This window comes from Ovis canadensis, chromosome 1 (genome assembly GCF_042477335.2).
Source record: "Ovis canadensis isolate MfBH-ARS-UI-01 breed Bighorn chromosome 1, ARS-UI_OviCan_v2, whole genome shotgun sequence".
Taxonomy (NCBI): Eukaryota; Metazoa; Chordata; class Mammalia; order Artiodactyla; family Bovidae; genus Ovis; species Ovis canadensis.
Window position 1 is genome coordinate 216,654,307 of NC_091245.1, and position 15,052 is coordinate 216,669,358.

At 37.5% G+C, this 15,052-nt stretch overlaps 1 protein-coding gene across 3 annotated transcripts in view; it reads right to left on the reverse strand.

Annotated features, from left to right (window-relative positions):
• Positions 1-15,052, reverse strand: part of NLGN1 (neuroligin 1) — a 786,357-nt gene that overhangs the window by 434,664 nt on the left and 336,641 nt on the right. The gene's annotated exons all lie outside the window — the stretch shown is intronic.

Consider the following 15,052-nt stretch of genomic DNA (forward strand, 5'->3'; position numbering starts at 1 on the left):
ATTCCTTAGGGGGCAGCTAACAAATGGAATAAACTCCAAAATGATACTGCAAACAGATTTAACTGTAATTTTATATTATTCAACTCTAACATGCAATAGAGAAAAATGCCAAGCTGCTGAAAGAAAACACATTCTTAAAAAAAAAAATCACACAAACAACAACAACAACAAATCATGCCAGCTTCCAAATATTCTGCTTCTATTTCTATTTTTTAGTTATTGGTTTCAGAAGCAAGTCTATGTAATTAATCCTGCTTCTTCCTTCTCCCCTCCCCACATCATGATGGGCCACACAATATACCGGAACATCTTACAGAGAGCATACACATGTGAATTCCTAATGCATTTCATGATGCCATGTTAAAAACTGGAAAATAGTTTTTCTGGAAGGTGAAGGAAAAAATATATGTATTAGCTTTTGCTAGGCTAAATTATAGCAATGGAATATTTTGTCCTAAGAATGTCCTAAGAGAGCATTCTTATGTGCTTTTCTTAAGTTCTATGCTGTTTTCCTTGAAGAACAGTTGCAAAAGAGAAGACGTTGGAGTCAGAAGTCTTGGCCCTAAAACATGGCTATGTTAATTATTGTGTTTGTGACTTTAAAACAATTACTTCATAATTAGCTAGTTTTCTGTGATGCAGTATAGATGAAATATCACACCTTTCCTATCAGGATAAAATGCTGAGCAGAAAATAATTAAGCTTGAATTTTTTTACTGATTTACTAGGATGACTTTCTTGGTCAAAATAAATGTTGCTCTGTCTCAGTGCCAATTCTGTCTCTGAATCTTTGTACTTTGCATATCTGCCTTTCTCTGAAACTCAGAAGACCTCAAGATGGTTTTGGATTGGGACAGGTAATCCTAAGTAAGCCCTGCCTCTTAACAATGAGAAGTTAGATTCCCTCTTTTGCTCGCCACAACCCCTACATAGTTATGACAACCTGCACAGCAGAGAAATGAAGATAGGGTTATTCAAAACCATATTTAGTTATAAGGAAAGTAATAAAAAGGGCTTCATGGGGAGAAATCCATTAGTTTTTAAAATCCATTTTTGTTTTCATTTGGCCAGCCTTGATCCAGAGGTAATGACTTCTTTACCTGGTTGGTTACCTATATTTGCATATAAGCAGGACAATGACATTAAGGTATATACACATCTACAATGTAACAGAGGCACCCAGAACTATGGTCAGACTTTGAGAAGGACCATTCCCATCATCTGGGGGCTCTTCATTATTAAATAAATGAAGTAAAGCCAAAACAGAGTTAACAAAGCTTGGGCACATTTTAAAGTACATGTTTGAGAAACCAATGTTTTCAGCATTTAGTAAAAAAGAATACAATATAATTAGGTAGAATTTCTTTATTTTCTGTCTTGACCATTATCTTTACTGACCTCTTTTTAATATTTCCAAAAAGCTTTGCCCTTTTATCTTCTGTGTTTTGGTGAGGTGAGAACATGAGGAGCGGAAGATCTGCCAGCTGCTCAAGAGTCACTGGCTGGAGACAACTCAGGGGAAGAGGAAAATCTGAGCACATAATCTGCTATGAACTCAGTTGAATGCATATGTATCATTTTATTTCCATGCTTAGACATTTCATAGTTACTCATATAGGTCTTTGAAATCCTTAAGAAAATTGTTGATTTTGTTAATTTTATTCAAGTAAAGGAGTGGAAATAAAACATCAAATAAAAATAAGTATAATTTAGTCTCAGCTTAAGCAAATGTCTTCGGTTAATTTCTTCTGCTGATTTCTATAGGTAAAGGGTCATATAGTAAATATATTAGGTTTTATAGGCCATATAATCTGTCACAATCACTCAACCCTGCCATTATGGCCTGAAAGTGACCATAAGAATATATAATAAAAGAATGGGCATGGTTATGTTCCAATAAAACTTTACTTATGGAAATTTAAATCTCATATAAATTTTATGTCATAAAGTTATACTTGCTTTGATTTTTCTCAATTGTTTAAAAATGGAGAAATCATACTGAGCTCAGTGGCTATCTAAATCAGGTGGTAGGCCACATTTGGCCTACCAGGCAGAGTTTGCCAAGCCTGGTTTAATCTCACTGTTCTAGTTTAACTAACAGCTGTACAGCAGTGGCCTAGGGTCACTCATGTTCCCAACTGAGAAGTTTCATAGAGGTAACATCTTTCAGCTTTGTTCAAAATGTTCCTGGAAAAAGTTAAACAAGTGTAGTCAACTCATACAAGCCACAATTATTTTTTTTACCAATTAGCTTGAAAAATGTCACTGTTAATTTTAATCACAAAAATCATTAATGCATACTCTAGACTCTGTATCAAGTCTGGTAAAATTTTGTTTTCTAAGATCACCCTTTAAGTTTTGAAGCTTATGTACCCTAGTACCTCAAAGCTTTTTGCTTCTACTAACGTAAACAAAGCCCACAGTTTCATGGAGATTGAAATGGGAGTGATGGAGGGAAAGTAGAAGGAATGGAATCTGCTTCTTGTTTATTTTATTTTGCTAAAAGATTCAGAGAAGTATATGTTTATCGTTCTTTCTCTAAACTGAATTAACACGTAATATTTTCAAAAAAGTCTGTTATCTTTAGAAACAACTAATTTTTCACCCCACTGATCAAACTTGATTTCTTTATTGCTATTATCATTTTCTATGTTCTCTTTAAGCTCTACCTGAATCATCCACAGAACAATTTCATTTTTTCCTTTAAAGTTCAGCTTGCTCAACATCTTTGGATCTCTTTGAAAATGTATTGATGCTGTGGCTGATAGTCTGTTTATTATAGTAACTATTTATTATAGTAACTATTTATTATAGTAACTATTTATTATAGTAACTATTTGTGGTTGGTGCCTTGTCAAGGAATGCACATCCCTACTACTAAAAAATGACTCACAGTTCATACTGACAGCTTTACTTCATTATTGGATGAGTGCCTAGTTAACTGTTAAAAAAAAAAAAGGAAACTAAAAAACAAACCACAACCACCACACAGATGACAACAAAAACAAAACAATTCAATTACCCACATTATCTGGCTCCTCAGATCTACCAGCTAAGTATATAACGGAGGATATCCTAGGGAGGGATTGAGGGCAGGAGGAGAAGAAGGCAACAGAGGAGGAGATGGTTAGATAGCATCACCAGCTCAATGGACATGAATTTGATCAAACTCTGGGAGAGTGAGAACAGAGAAGCCTGATGTGCTTCAGTCCATGGAGTTGCAAAGAGTCAGACACGATTGAGTGACTGAACAACAACAATATACCTTAACATCACTGGCATGCTGGTTAATACTTAAGAACCAGTCGTCTAGAAAAAGAGGCCCGATCTGTAGCTTTTGATGATTTCTATGATGTTAATATTCCCACCATGGTCCATTATAAGTTCTCAGTGTAACATATTTGTGTCTAGATTTGGGGAGAGATGGATACAATTGGCTTTTATAACCAGTAAGAGCTAGCTTCAGCACATCACTGCCTGCTACTGTACTAAAAAACTACAGTAATTTCTCCCCATATCTAATAGAGAAACTGTAAAGCATAACTTCTTCCTATATTTGCTTAAGCAAAATGTAAAGTAAAAAATGTACAATGAAATATAATTGCATAAATGTACAGCTATAAAAATAAAATCCTCTAAATGATTGAAATATGGATAAATATTAGACTTTAAAAATACAGGCTAACTTACAAATAAAGATCTTGATACTTTATATCTTTTAGTAAAATTTAAAATTGTTACATATTGTTACAGAAAATTGTTACAGAAAAATGATCATTTATGTCGGTAGAGGATTGCCCTACTCAGGCTCAGTGGTAAAGAATTTGCCTGCAATACAGGAGATGCAAATTCAGTCCCTGGATTAGGAAGATCCCTTGGAGAAGGAACTGTCAACCCACTCCAGTATTCTTGCATGGGAAATCTATGGCCCGAGGAGCTTGATGGCTGCAGTCCATGGGGCTGTAAAGAGTTGGACATGACTTAGTGACTAACCAATAACAACAAAGTATCAGTAGAAGCTAATTTTTAAGACAAAACCTTTCATTAGATATATTTTCTCTTTCAAATTATGGCAATTCCAGTATAATCTCAATATGCATTTCTCTTCTGTGTGACTTTTAACTTCTTTTTTCCCAAATATTAACATTTTACAGTACACCATGGCATTTATAATATGATTGATTGAAATGACTAGTGCAGCCTAAAAGGAGTGAGAACATCCTGCTATTTTATTGTATTGATTTGTAACATGAGTGATAGATGTTCATGGTACAGAGAGAAGAAATCTATGGCTTCCTTGTAGAACTGAGTCCCTAAAATGTATCCAGTTCAGTGAACAAGACTCTTGTTAAGATATTTATTGTTTATCTTGCTTTTCACTACTTAGAACAAAAACACTTTACTCGTTTTACATTCAAACAAGGTTATCAGTATGACAGTAAACATAACCTAGACATAATGAGATCAAAATGTAAATTCTCACTGGATTTCCTAAGGGGCACACTCTAAAAGTGAAATCTCCTTATAAGGATGAACCAGGCCTGTTGGTGACTGAGACTATGTTTAGACAATACTTAGTAACTTAACAATTTATCCAATCTTAGATATTCATATTTATATCCTAATTTCTAGGTTCTACAGAGCCACAGTGGGCCTCAGCTAGTGTGTTTATTTAATGATTATATTCGTAGGAATTGAAAAGGGTTGCAATGATATGGAAAAGTACTCTTTGAGGGAAAATACTAAATCTCACACTCTGAATTTAACACAGTAGTTATTTACGAAAATAGTAAGTTCTTAAAGATTTTATTACAAGGCATCAAGGTGCTACATGGGTGATGATCTCTCTTAGGATCGCCAGAAGGGGAAAGAGTGGGGCTGAATCTTGAGGAATCTTATGAGGCAAAACAAAAAAGTCCAGAAAGATCATAAGAGTTTAAAAATATGTAAAACACAGAAAAGTAAAAAATCATGGGTTCAGTAGAATAGAGATATTCAAAAAGTAGCTAGATGGAAAAGGGAAGTAAGGTACTTGCTTGTGAATAACAGAACATTATTTCTAGCAAATAAGATCTTCGGGGACTCTGGAAACAGCATTTGGTAAGAGATAGGAATAGTTGATGGCAAAAATTTGACAGGCTGTATTTCCTAGCAGGACCAAGGCAGGTTGGGAACACCAGATGACAGTTCAATTCAAGGAAAGGTAAAAAGGCGTGTGACAAGGAAGGAGGTATTTATTTGAGTGAAATGAGAATTGAAGTCAAGTTCTCTAGCTGAGGAAGATTATAAGTGATAAAAGGTGGGAGTGATGCTAGATAAGAAGGCTAGATTGAAAGAACTGGAGATTTCAGGGCTGAGAAGCACGTTATAATGATATATGCCAATGTCCATTCGGTGAATGGGAACTACATTCTGAGGTTGGAATGGAAACAAGAATGAAAAGCATAGGTAATGTCAGAGAATTACCAATAGTGCATATTCCAGCTTTGATCCATATGCCAACTAAGGTCCTAAATACTAGTGAAATAAAATGCCTTCCAAGGGCAAGGGGAATTCACAAAACCCACCTCCAAAATTTGTTAACACTGGAGATGCAAACCTATCTAGTCCTTTCAGATACTTTACAACAGGTTATACAGAAGACTTCTTAAAGGAGACATCTTGTTTTCCAGAACCAAAGATACTTTAAGGCTACATACCATAAGCTTTTCTAGTTCTCAGACAAACCAGCCTGACAATAATTATTGGGTTCTGCTCTGTGTATGTGGGCAGAATAATGCTCCCCCAAAGATGACTATGCTCTAATCCTAAGAACATGTGAATACATTGCCTTCCATGGCAAAAGGAACTTTGCAGATGTGATACGCAGACAGACCTAATCTAAAATCAGTAGTTAGTAATGAATCCAGGCCCACCACTGCAAGAAATTGAAATCTGCCAACGACCTCAGAAAACAAGGAATTCGATCTTACCATAGAACCTGCAATTACAAACACAGTCCTGCTGACACCTGATTTTAGCCCAGGGAGACGTCTGACTTTCTAATTTCTTGATTATAAGATAAAAAGTGTATGCTGTCTTAAGCCACTAAGTCTGTGGCAATTTGTATGGCAGCAATGACAGGGAGGCCTGGCATGCTGTGGTTCATGGGGTCGCAAAGAGTCGGACACAACTGAGCGACTGAACTGAACTGAAAGAAAAGCTAATACATTGTGTGACTCTGAAATTTCTATTAGAGTGTATCTTTAATGAACATCGAAGAAGAATGAGAGTCAATTTAAAGAAACTTTCAGGACAGTGAATGACTTGGAAATTCCTTCCCTCATCCCAGGTGGTTGGAAAAGTTGTCAGCTATCAAGGAGTATTCCATTCTTATAAACTTGAACCTCTGAGATGAACTGTGTCTAGCGATGAACTTGCATGCTTTCCTTTTACCTCTTGGTAAACCACCATGCTCCACAAGTTCCCCAGGCTTCTGCCCAGGTTCCTGTAAAATAGTGTGCTGGATGTAGGCATCCAGTGGGACCAGACTAACTATATAATGATAATCATCTTCAGTTCAGTTCAGTTCAGTTCAGTCACTCAGTCGTGTTTGACTCTTTGCGACCCCATGAATCGCAGCACGCCAGGCTTCCCTGTCCATCACCAACTCCCGGAGTTCACTCAGACTCGTGTCCATCGAGTCAGTGACGCCATCCAGCCATCTCATCCTCTGTCATCCCCTTCTTCTCCTGCCCCCAATCCCTCCCAGCATCAAAGTCTCTTCCAATGAGTCAACTCTTTTCATGAGGTGGCCAAAGTACTGGAGTTTCAGCTTTAGCATCATTCCTTTCAAAGAAATCCCAGGGTTGATCTCCTTCAGAATGGTCTGGTTGGATCTCCTTGCAGTCCAAGGGACTCTCAAGAGTCTTCTCCAACACCACAGTTCAAAAGCATCAATTCTTCGGCACTCAGCCTTCTTCACAGTCCAACTCTCACATCCATACATGATTACTGGAAAAACCATAGCCTTGACTAGACGGATCTTAGTCAGCAAAGTAATGTCTCTGCTTTTGAATATACTATCTAGGCTGCTCATAACTTTTCTTCCAAGGAGTAAGAGTCTTTTAATTTCATTGCATTATTATTACTGCAAACCCTATGATAGTGATATAATGGAACTCGATACCAAATCCATTGTGTCATAAGAGAGAAAGCAACCAGTTTGGGAATGGTAGGAAAGAGGACATGGAGGTGCTTCATGGGATTTTAAACAGTGAATAGGAATTTGAAAATTGGATACATTGACAGGATGTTTTATGAAAGAGTAAAGGTACAAGTAAGGGCATGTAAAGGGGAAATGGCTTTGGTTCCTTCTCATTCAAACCCTGCATGAACAAGGATAAAGCGTGGAAGTGGCAGGAGGCCAAGGATGTTGCTGGATAAATATTCAGAGCTCATATCATGAAAGACCTTCTATGACATGAAAAGGAGTTTGGGATTTATAAACAATAGGCAAGCTACTACGGAATTTTTAGCAGAGGAAAACAAACTCATATTTATGCTTCTGAGGCAACATGAAGGACAAACAGAGCTGGTTTAATCAGAGTAAAGAAACAGGTTAGGAGCCCATACAATAATGTTTACACCAAAAAAGATCAAGGACAAAGGTAAAGTGATAAACATAAGGTGAAGATCTGAAAATACTTAGAGTTTGCAGAATTTGGTAACCTTTCATGAGGATGACTAAGGAAAGAGTCAAAGATCATCATTAATCATCACGATCACCATCAAGAGTAGTTTCTGCTGGTGCTTATATAGGTCTGCCTCTACGTTAAGCACTCAGCACTAAATTATGTCATGCTACTAGCACAATAAAACTGAGAATGGTATGACTGTTACATCCATTTTGGAGGTGGAAAAACTGAGATTTAAAGAGTCACACTGTTAGTTTGAGAGCCAACTTCCAAATCACGACAATTGACCTCAGAACCCATATGCTTTATAGCTCTTAACCACCATGTCATTGCCCACAAGGCTTATACCCAAGTTAATGGCTTGAGTGACTAGGTGGATGGGGGTATCTCTAATGAGAAAAGTCAGAAAAGAGAGATAATAGCTTGAGCTGGAAATAATTTCCATTTAGGACATGTGACTTTGAGGTGCTAGGAGACGTCTAGGTGAAGAACCAAAGGACTCGGATTTGGGGTCTGATTTCTCAGAGAGTTGTGGATGGGAGATAACTGTTTTTGTTCTGAATCTCAGTCTGGGTTAAGCATTAATGTAACTAGCAGGTATACAAGAGGCAGGGGACTAGGAACTACACAGCTATAATATAGATTCGAAAGCTAGTGGTGGTGATGGAATTCCAGTTGAGCTATTTCAAATCCTGAAAGATGATGCTGTGAAAGTGCTGCACTCAATAAGCCAGCAAATTTGGAAAACTCAGCAGTGGCCACAGGACTGGAAAAGGTCAGTTTTCATTTCAATTCCAAAGAAAGGCAATGCCAAAGAATGCTCAAACTACCGCACAATTGCACTCATCTCACACGCTAGTAAAGTAATGCTCAAAATTCTCCAAACCAGTCTTCAGTAGTATGTGAACCGTGAACTTCCAGATGTTTTTAGAAAAGGCAGAGGAACCAGAGATCAAATTGCCAACATCCGCTGGATCATCGAAAAAGCAAGAGAGTTCCAGAAAAATATCTATTTCTGCTGTATTGACTATGCCAAAGCCTTTGACTGTGTGGATCACAATAAACTGTGGAAAATTCTTCAAGAGATGGCAATACCAGACCGCTTGACCTGCCTCTTGAGAAACCTATATGCAGGTCAGGAAGCAACAGTTAGAACTGGACATGGAACAACAGACTGGTTCCAAATAGGAAAAGGAGTACATCAAGGCTGTATATTGTCACCCTGCTTATTTAACATATATGCAGAGTACATCATGAGAAACGCTGGGCTGGAGGAAGCACAAGCTGGAATCAAGATTGCTGGGAGAAATATCAATACCCTCAGATATGCAGATGATACTACCCTTATGGCAGAAAGTGAAGAGAAACTAAAAAGCCTCTTGATGAAAGTGAAAGAGGAGGGTGAAAAAGTTGGTTTAAAGCTCAACATTCAGAAAACTAAGATCATGGCATCTGCTCCCATCACTTCATGGGAAATAGATGGGGAAACAGTGGAAACAGTGTCAGACTTTATTTTTGGAGGCTCCAAAATCACTGCAGATGGTGAATGCAGCCACGAAATTAAAAGATGCTTACTCCTTGGAAGGAAAGTTATGACCAACCTAGATAGCATATTGAAAAGCAGAGATATTACCTTGCCAACAAAGGTTGATCTAGTCAAGGCTATGGTTTTTCCTGTGGTCATGTATCGATGTGAGAGTTGGACTGTGAAGAAAGCTAGGGCCAAAAATGGATGCTTTTGAACTGTGGTGTTGGAGAAGACTCTTGAGAGTCCCTTGGACTGCAAGGAGTTCCAACCAGCCCATCCTAAAGGTGATCAGTCCTGGGTGTTCACTGAAAGGACTGATGCTGAATCTGAAACTCCAATACTTTGGCCACCTCATGAGAAGAGTTGACTCATTGGAAAAGACCGTGATGCTGCGAGGGTTTGGGGGCAGGAACAGAAGGGGATGACAGAGGATGAGATGGCCGGATGGCATCACTGACTTGATGCACATGAGTTTGAGTGAAGTCCGGGAATTGGTGATGGACAGGGAGGCCTGGCATGCTGCAATTCATGGGGTCGTAAAGAATCGGACACGACTGAGCGACTGAACTGAACTGAACTGACTGAATATAGATTCACTTCAGATATTTAAAAAAAAAGGGGGGGCTGCTTCCGCAAATTTACACGGCAGTACACTATCGCCATCTACTGTTAAGGCTGTCAAGAACAACACTTCTTCTGAGGCAGCTTAAGACCTCCCTGCCTGTTATGGCAGTAACTCTTTGGCACTCTTCACTCCCCTCCCCCTCTAACTGCTGCAGTCACCATATTCAGTCACCTCACATTTTCCTGCCTCGTGGTTCCTGAGCCATAACTGGGATACAGACCTGGGCAGGAACCCCACAATAGTGTAGCAATGTGGAAATCATAGTAAGAGTTCCAATCAATAGATGCTATTACTTATTTCTCATTTCTTAACTGTCATTTTCTTTTTTTGCTTTATCTTTTCCAAGTTCTGAATGCAGTGTTGACAGTGGGAAGTTATACACCTTTTGAAACTCATTTTTCTCATCTGTAAACTGGGGCAACTATTAGTTACTTAACAGTGCTCTCCTGAAGGTAGAAATAAAACGATGTATACCAAACATGTACAGGCAAATTCTAATACTGTTTTGTTCCTCTCAACCTTCATCTGGCCAACCCACATTTAGAAAGAATGCATCATATCTGGAAACAAAAGCTGCATAAAATGAAAACAGAGATGGCAGGAACTATTGGAGACCATGATATAGAAACTTATAAAGTAGCCCGTATTCACAGGTTCCAGCAATAAAAGAAAGGTAACTAAAAATGAAAATACATAAAGATAAGTCAATTGCAAAGAAATATATTTAAATATGTGTATAAAACTCTGTTGTAAAATATATTTAAAGTAGTGTTAATCGCTCAGTCTTGTCCGACTCTTTGTGAACCCCTGGACTGTCGCTAGGTTCCTTTGTATATGGGATTTTTCCAGGCAAGAATACTGGAGTGGGTTGCCATTTCCTGGACCTTCCCAACCCAGGGATCATACCCGAATCTCTTGCATTCCACTCAGATTCTTTACCATCTGAGCCACCAGGGAAACCCTTATTTAAAATAAGTAAAAACTGATAAAGTGAGGTTTAAGTTTCAAGTATCAAGTTTCCATGATAAACAAAACCACTTCATCTCTGTGATTCAGTAGAACACTGATGCAGGTGACTTACTTCCCCATGAAGCCTGCTTCCAAAACGTAATTGCTATGACCTTGGCTGTAGAATATTCTGCCATTTAGCGCACTTTCCTGTGTCTTCATTCATCAAGTATTTATTATTCACTGCTAGGTGTGAGGCAGTGTGCTAGAAGCAATTTGGTCTTTTCTGCATGACGGGCATTATTGTGACTTGATTAGGACAGAGCTGGAGGGTTTATTTCGGGATAGTATAATTAGATTTCAGTGGAGCACAGGGTATTAGAAAGGACCAACTTTTCTAAATTTGAATATGTTGGATTTCAGAAGAGTCCCCAGGATCCTTCAGTGGGGGCCACTCACAGTCACAGTTACTGTCCTCGTAAATTTTGGGATTGTGCTGAGGAGGTTGGAAAATGGCCCTGAACGTTGGCCAGGAGTAAATCATTCCTGCTGTTAAACATTTGTGGATTTTTCAGCTAGAAAAAATTGGATTTGGGAATTTTGTTGAAAAGGTAAAGGTCAAACTAGGCATGAGTGGAAGAGGGATGTACTGGGCAAAGATATCATGTACAGAAAAAAGAGAGATTATTATAGGGCTGTGCTTTGACCAAATCCAATATTCTTCAGGGATTTGAAAGGCTTTTTGTCTATAAACATTTTAAATGATTTTTCAGATTATTCAGATAACTTGAACATCCAACAAAATACCACATCAGATTAAAGAGAATCTTGGGAGATATTATTAGCCTACAATGCTCCAAGCTGGGAAATGAGAGATCAACAAATGTATTTGCTACTTTTGGTTATTTAGGCTGTTGCATCTGATCAACAGCTCAAAGAACAAAGAGTGTACAATATTACTACTGTGTCCATAAGGTTTACAGTGCTTTACTGACATCACCTATCGACTGTTCGAACATCTATGTGTTACGTGGAACAAGTGGTCCTGTATCACCCCGTTGTTTCACAGAACTAGACATGGAGGTGAGACTCTAGTAGGAGAATAGGTCCTGAGCAGGAGAAAATAAACAGAAAAGGGGCCATGCCTGCCTATCTCCACTCTTCTCTTCTCCAGTCTATACATTATCCATCTCAAAATAAATACTCAATGATGAAGGATTCAATATTTAATTTCCTTACAATTTTTTCCCAGGGTTATTTATAATTTAACTCTCATTACAGGTGCATGCAATTCCTTTTCTATCTGTAGCTGAAAATTGCTGTAGCACATAAAATCTGACCGTATTTTAATGAAGTCTTTTATTTGTGCAGGGGTTGCTACTGCCATGTGTGAAGGCGCTCTCAGATTTTCCATTAGAGGCCACACTTTGGATAGGTTTATAACTTGAAAGTAAACCTTTTCGTCAGGTTGAAATAGGGCAAAAAAGGTTTTAGCCTTAAGAGTACTGTGTTATTTCATAATAATAAATCAATTTGCTTTCAAGATCAGAGTGCAATAACAATTTTCCTCCAATGCTATCTCTGTGTATTTCTTCAGGTTTATATAGATGACCACCTCTCACACATTTATATCTCCAGAAAGCATTTATCTGGGGTCAGGGAAAAGGGTTCAAGAGTAAGACAGTTGAACACTTTGTGCACAATACTAATGCAATATCCATAAACGTCAGTGAGATTTTGCACTGAGGAGCATCTCGCATCTCTGTATCCAAGGCACAGGCTCCATCTCTGATCCAGGCAGCCTTTTCACAAATGCATTCTGTTGATTATTCAAGAAACAGACAAGCATGTGTGGGTGGTTCTGAACAAACCTCTCACCATTCTCTGAAAATCTAAAGGGGTAGGTCCCAGGAATGAGGGTCAGTTTTTGGGTCTGAACACATGAAAGACAGTTTCCTGTGTGAATGGTAATACTATCCCTTTTAAAAAGGAATTTCCTCTCACAGTCCAGGTTAACACAGAATGCTAAAGGGGACAGCTTGGTTGCAGATTTCTACTCTATAGACCTTATAGCTAAGTGGAGTAACTGAAAATGATTACTTTGTCACCAGAAAAATGATACTGAGCCCAAATAAACTCATACAATTTTACTTAAACACATACAGACACATGCTCATGCACACATACACAAAAACAATGAACATTTTATTTTTGGCAAAAGCTCTCCTGATTTCTGCAATTTGACACACTCTTTCTTATCTCTATGAGATTGAAGAATTCAAATTTTTTTTTTTGAATCATTCAGAATTGGAGTTAGTGATGGCGCTTTTCAAAGTGTAAATTTATACACCATATCTCTTTCAAAGGGCGTGTATTTTGTTGGATGCCTCTGAATTAAACAGCTTTCTCAACCAGTACAACTAGTCCTTATTACTGCTACTGGCAGCCAAACAACTATCATGGTTGCTGCCAGACCTTATGTTTGCTGGGTTCTTTTATTCCTTTTCATGTTTCACTGTCTTTCAGTCTCAACCATCTTAGCCACCTTTTTTTAACATAAAAATTGGCAGGATTTAAAACATCATTTAACAACAACAAAAAAAAATCTTTTTACTTCTTGACAACCCAGAGAAATGGATCCTTCTAAACAGAAACAGATTGCTTAAAAAATTGGCACTTCACAACTAAATGGTCATGCCACCAAGCTTTATAATAAAACGTATTAAATTAACCCTTGGGGATTTCTACTCTGGCTCTATTTTGCTTTCTTTGTCACAGTCTCCAGTAAAGCAGTGGCAGGTAGCTAGCTAGAGGCTGCAGTTATATAGAAAAAGGACAGAGAAGCAAGATGGCCTCAAAGATGGGTAACTCACCTGTTAGCAATTCACAAACCTCCCCTCAATAACCATCTTGTCATACTGCCTATAGTCAAAGCTCCTTTTGCTTATATGCAGCTCTGAAAATTATGCTTATTATTGCCATGATCTCAGAAAGGCAAATTATTATTATTATTCATCCCCATGTCCTACTTTCACGATGAACAATTATGACTTCAGATGAGAAATAACTGTTTCATATCAAAATGCTCAGACATTTATGGAAATATATAGCTTTCATTCTGCACAAAATTAGAAGCCTTCAATTTTAGTTTCAAAATGATTCTACATGCAAATAGTGAATATAAACAAAATATTTCTATAGGTGTTGTGAAATGTAGTATTCTGCCCTAACAAGAGGATGTTTCCAGCCAGAGCAGTTGATTAACAACTAATTCATGACAACCCTGTCTTTGTGCATGTCTTGTAAATGATTTGCTGTCAATAATCCATGCACAAATGACAAATGAGGTAATGGAAGGAGGACTGATTTCTGAGTCTTGGTTTTAATTGGGACATTGCAGAGTTGAAATACTCCTCAAAATCACAAGGCCCTCTTCAATACCTGAAAAAAAAGTCATGTAGTAATATAATGTAGAGAAAAACACACTTCATAAAAACTTTCTGCTATCTACTATTTTAGACAGAAGTTCTGAGGAATCATATTCATAAAATTTTATAGTATAATATACATTCACTATATATTTAAAAGATTAGCCTATATTGAAATGAGCATAATACAAAAATATGCTCAACACTATTTAGTTTATCTGTGATATTAAGAAGCACTTCAGGGTCTTATTCTGCTTTAGGATAGCTATTATTAAATCAATTATTATTGGACTGGGAGGTTCAGATATGCTGATAATTGAGAGTCTTGGGAATAGAATAAAGAGGGTATTGTGAGTCACAAAGATTTTATTCCGTGTCTCGTGTATGCAGATCACATACACCAACATGTTCCACTATCACTGGCAATAAATATTTCCTACTGATGCTAAATATCTGCATTACCTAAGGAATGAGATAGAATATCAGTTAAAAAATCACTTAGAAAGTTCCAACTAAAGTTTATAAATTACTTCATTGAAAAGAATGCATATTTTGATGATGACAGTAGCGGTCAAAGTGTTTTTGTGATGTTGTTTTTTTTTGTTTTGAGTCTTCACAGTGACATTTTTACAAAAGCAGATTAATAATTAAAAAAGAGTTATTAAAATAAGATAAAATGGCAAAATCTACTTTAGAGCTGGTTATTTTTAGAAATCAAAAAAATATGTTTCCCTAGTATATTTTGAAAATGATTGTGCTTTAAATCTAACCATGTAAAGCGTCTGCCTGCAATGCGGGAGACCCGGGTTCGATCCCTGGGTCGGGAAGATCCCCTGGAGAAGGAAAT